General features: G+C 58.1%; 1 non-coding gene across 1 annotated transcript; it reads left to right on the top strand.

Moving 5' to 3' along the window:
• The first annotated feature begins 1,839 nt into the window (after window positions 1-1,839).
• TRNAS-GCU (transfer RNA serine (anticodon GCU)) lies at window positions 1,840-1,921 on the top strand. The gene has a single exon. It is a non-coding gene; the product is annotated as a tRNA-Ser (tRNA).
• The last annotated feature ends 3,228 nt before the right edge of the window (window positions 1,922-5,149 follow it).

The raw sequence follows: 5,149 nt of genomic DNA, 5'->3' as shown, positions 1-5,149 counted from the left end.
ACAAAGCAGGAAGGAAGGCCAAACAGTCATAGGATGATAGGATCGCCCCAGTTGGTAGGGCCCTCCAAAGTTCACCTGGTCCAACCTTTTGTGTGAAAGGGAGCCCAGAGGGGATGATCTAGCACCCTGTGCAATTGCATCTCGAAAACCTCCGGTCATGGGGATTCTACCACGTCCCTGGGGAGGTTCTCGCAGCGAATGATTGTTCCCATTGCGAAAAATGTCTTTACAGGCCCCTGGGGTGGGCTGGGGCTGGAGAAACTACTCGGAGTGACCAGGGTGCAGGTGGTTCTGGTCCCAGCCCCCAAGGCTGTGTGCTGCTCCCCTTTTGTCCAGGACAGGAATTAAGCAGGCGGAAGAGCCCAGAGAGGCTCCCCGGGCCCTGCCATCGGTGTCCATCCCACGCGGCACAATCCCGTACTCACCTTTCTCTTAGCCACCAGGGACAGCAAGCCTGGCCTCTGCACCATTTCCCCCAGCTCAGGGTCTGACCTTCGAGGCACAGAGAGGTCTGGGCTCAGGGGACCAGTGCAATGGTTTCAACTCTCTGCAGCACTGGAGCTCTGGCAGGTAAAAAGAGGAGTTGCGTGCAGTGGGGCTGGTGCCCCTCAGCTCCCTCTTCATTCCTGACCTTTAGCTGTGCTGGGAGAGAAGCAGCCTGTGATGAGATCCTAGGTGAGCGCCAGGGGGAACAGCACAGAGACACCATGACCAAGCCTGGCCAAGCCTGCACCTCCAGTCAAGTGTGAGTGAGTCCTGTCCATATGAGCTGGTGGTATTCTTCCAGAATGTCAGGAGGACGTGGCTGGTGACAACTTCATCTCAAAGTCAGGCCCACGTCCTCTGGAGGTGCTGAGCCACTCCGGGATCACTCTCCCGTGTTCCTTCCTGGGAAGGAGCGTGGGGCTCTGCTCTTCAGTCATTTTCTGACGTGAATCCTGAGACCTATTTCCCAAAGGTCCCTGGAGCTCAGCCCAGCTGTCGCAAGAGCGGACCAGTCCCAAAAGGCAAAAACTGGAGCCTGGCTCCTTCTCTCCCATGTCAAACAGTATCAAAAAGTGTAGGCAGCAGGAGCAGGAGCAGCAGCAGGAGCTGGAGCAGCCAGATCAGGAGCAGCGGCAGTGGTAGCCGCGGCAGGAGCAGCAGGAGCAGCAGGAGCAGCAGGAGCAGCAGGAGCAGCAGGAGTAGCAAGAGCAGGAGCAGGAGCAGGAGCAGGATCAGGATCAGGATCAGGATCAGGAGCAGCAGGAGCAGGAGCAGCAGCAGCAGCAGCAGGAGCAGCAGGAGCAGCAGTAGGAGCAGCAGGAGCAGTAGGAGCAGCAGGAGCAGGAGCAGCAGGAGCAGGAGCAGCAGGAGCAGCAGTAGGAGCAGCAGGAGCAGCAGGAGCAGCAGGAGCAGGAGCAGCAGGAGCAGGAGCAGCAGGAGCAGCAGGAGCAGCAGGAGCAGCAGGAGCAGGAGCAGGAGCAGCAGGAGCAGCAGGAGCAGCAGGAGCAGCAGTAGGAGCAGCAGGAGCAGGAGCAGCAGGAGCAGGAGCAGGAGCAGCAGGAGCAGCAGGAGCAGCAGGAGCAGCAGGAGCAGCAGGAGCAGCAGGAGCAGCAGGAGCAGCAGGAGCAGCAGGAGCAGCAGGAGCAGGAGCAGCAGGAGCAGGAGCAGCAGCAGCAGCAGCAGCAGCAGCAGCAGCAGCAGCAGCAGCAGCAGCAGCAGCAGCAGCAGCAGCAGCAGCAGCAGCAGCAGCAGCAGCAGCAGCAGCAGCAGCAGCAGCAGCAGCAGCAGCAGCAGCAGCAGCAGCAGCAGCAGCAGCAGCAGCAGCAGCAGCAGCAGCAGCAGCATGAGCATGCTGACGAGGTGGCCGAGTGGTGAAGGCGATGGACTGCTAATCCATTGTGCTCTGCACGCATGGGTTCGAATCCCATCCTCGTCGCTCAGCCCAACCAATGGTCCAAGTTTCTGAGTGCGAGCCGCTCAATGTGTGCCCCCGAGTAAGCTCTTTGTTTTGAGATGAGAGTTGCCTGACAAGAACTTGCAAGGTTTTGAAGTGGCTCAGGACACACCCCAACCTCTTCTGTCTCCTCCCAGGCAAGAGGAACAAAAAGGGAAAGAAGGAAGATCCAGGGGACTCCCAGGACGGTCAGCCTCTCCTCAGTCCCTGGGAAGATGATAGAGCAAAACATCCCGGAAGCAGTTTCCAAACATAGGTAGCACAGGAAGGTGGTTGGGAGTAGCAAGCACGGATTTTTCGAAGGAGAAGGCACGCTTAACCAAGCTGGTAGCCTTCTACAGTGAGGCAACTAGCTTGGTGGAGAAGGGAAGAGCAGTGGATGTTGCTTACCTTGCCTTCAGTAAGGCTCAGCCAGCCACGGGAACAAAAAAGAAAATACGCGTAAACCACTTCCTGTCACAGAACATTTCAAGTAGGGTATTTTTTTACGGGAGACATTGCTCTTATCTGTTCACAGAATCTCAGAATCGTTGGGGTTGGAAGGGACCGCCTGAGATCCTTTAGTCCAGGCTGCACTGATCAGAAGCAGGGCATGGTCAGGCAAGCGCCAGTTCTTGAGTGACAGCCATGTTATCCCATCTTCCCACTAGTTTTCTCAAGTTTCTTCCCGCCAGTACCACCCTGAACCCTCCCTTCCCCCACCTCTGCTTCCTCCCCCAAAACATCCCATACCGAGTCTCGTGCTCTGCTTGTAAGGACCACAACTGGACACAGTACTCCACATGCAGCCTGACAAGCACTGAGTAGCGTGGGATGATCACTTCTCTATCTCTGCTAGTAATGCCCCTTCAGATGCAGCCCAGGATCCGATTTCCCTTTGCTCCTGCAGCGGTGCGCTGCTGACTTACGTTCAGCTTGTGGTCCACCAGGACCCTCGGGGTCCCTTTCTGTTCCCCAGCCACACACATCCTAGCCTGTCCTGGGCTCTTTCGTTATGTCTTTGTTAAACGTCATACAGTTCTCGTGCTGTCCTGTGATGCTCTTCCTCTGCACTCATCACAGATTCCCAGTACTTAAAGGCCACTACAAAGAGGACAGAAGTTCTTCCCAAAGAGTCACATGGAGACGACGGGGAGCAACCGGGAGAGGTTTCACCTTGATAGAAGCAAGACATTTTTCACAGTGGGAGCAATCATTCGCTGCGAGAACCTCCCCAGGGACGCGGTAGAATCCCCATGACCGGAGGTTTTCGAGATGCAATTGCACAGGGTGCTAGATCATCCCCTCTGGGCTCCCTTTCACACAAAAGGTTGGACCAGGTGAACTTTGGAGGGCCCTACCAACTGGGGCGATCCTATCATCCTATGACTGTTTGGCCTTCCTTCCTGCTTTGTTTTGTGGCTTTCGAGGTGTGCCGATGCGTAACGGGGCTCCCTCCCCAGTAGCTCTCGCTCCAAACTGGCCTTGTCTCCATTGCTATGGGACGTCATCAGGGGCGAAAGAGGAGGCTCTCTCAAACCCGGGAACTATGGAGAAAGCCGTGCTTTTACCAAGGGAGGAACTCTTGTGGGTACTCAGCTGGTTGGGGTTGGAGAAGAGGGGAGAACGAAACATGACTCTCGTGCAAAGCTGATGCCCAATGTCTTTAATGAGAAAATCAGAGGAAAATGGGAAAGGCGAGCGCTTGAGCAATGCACTTTGGAGGCTGCGTAAAGCTCAGGGAGGTGCTGCCATCTGAAGGAAAACGTCCACGCCGGGGGTGCTTCTTTCCCAATTCCCCTTCAAGGCCCTGCAATCGTGTCTCACCTGGACGCATTGCTACGGAAGGAAGGAGGAGGTATTTCCTGGGGAGCACAAGGCAGAGCAGAGCAAGAGGGGGAAAGAGAGAGGCTTCCCTGGGAAGAGACGGAAGGCCAGCGCCTATGCCTGCGCTGGCCCTTCCTCCAGGCGGAGCGGTGGGAGCTCGGCTCCTCTGCAGCCCGTGGCCGTGCTCTCAGGGCTGGCTCCAGGGCTTTCCTCGAGGCTCCTGGCGCTCGACCACGGGCTGGCAGTCCACGGGCTTCAGCATAAAAGATTGCCCCGTCCCAGAGGCCCGCAGAGCCCACGGCCCAGACCGGACCACCCAAAGCCCCCCAGCCCCAGGAAGCCCCCAGAACCGATGGGCACACTGCCAGCGCTGAGAGAGCTCCCCACGGCAGCCGACGCGCTGGATCCCACGGCTGTGCTCTGAGGGAAGGAGCTGAGGATTGGGCCCGGCAGCGTCACCGTCACTGGCGAGGGCTGGATCGCAACGCTGGAGTCGGCACACCGGATGACGCACGGCTCGTTGCAGCTGTTGGCAAGCGGGGTCGGGCCGCAGGCGGCTGGCAGGCACGGGCTGTGGCACGACATGTCTTGCGGAGGGAGGCGACCCTGCAAGACCGGGAGGGAGCACAGGGCGCTAGCTGTCGGGCCCTTTCGGACCCCCAGCTTGGCTCCTCTGAGAACAAACAGTGCCTGGGAACTCAGTGGAGAGAGATTTGGGACGGGGCATGAGTCAAAAAAGCTGTGTGCCCGCAGTGGTGCCCTGCTGTGCTTTTGGCAGAACACTACGATGCACCCTGCTCTCCGCCGCCTTAAACTCCCTCCTGCCTGGTCACAGCCTGCCATAGCAGAAGACCTCTTCTCTCACCCGCCTGGCATGTCACAGCCACCCACAGGGACCTGGGCTGACCTGGCCAGAGTTACTTGCAACGCCCCCCATGAAATCCAGGGTCCCACTTGGTTAACGTTCTCAAAGGCGGAAGCGGTGGCGTGGCCCAACAGTTGATGGACCTCCAGTGTCTGCAGAGAGGGGGTTTCTCGGCATTTTGGTGGGCCTGCGGTGGGTATTTGTTTGTAATTGAAGGGTGATCCAAGAGGGTCCGTCCAAACGCAAGGGAGCTCCCCCGCCTCCAAGTCAATCTCCTTCACAGCCTGTACCCCAGCTGGCCTTGCCACTCCCAGGCATGCGTGCCCCATGGAGGCACTCTGCTACCTCCAGTCGCTCCACTGCCACGGGTACCTCTGCAGGCTGCGAGGATATTTCACAACAGTCCTTCTGCTCAGCCTTGAAGGCTTGGTAGGGAAGGCGCCCCAGGGAGAGTCCTCAGGAAGCCCCCTCCCGGTATGAGGAAATGGATGCCAGGTTTTTCAGATGGGTTGAGCATAGCCTTGATGCTGTGGCCTTAG

Source organism: Grus americana, chromosome 18 (assembly GCF_028858705.1).
Source record: "Grus americana isolate bGruAme1 chromosome 18, bGruAme1.mat, whole genome shotgun sequence".
Taxonomy (NCBI): Eukaryota; Metazoa; Chordata; class Aves; order Gruiformes; family Gruidae; genus Grus; species Grus americana.
This window is presented reverse-complemented; position numbering and strand designations above follow the sequence as displayed.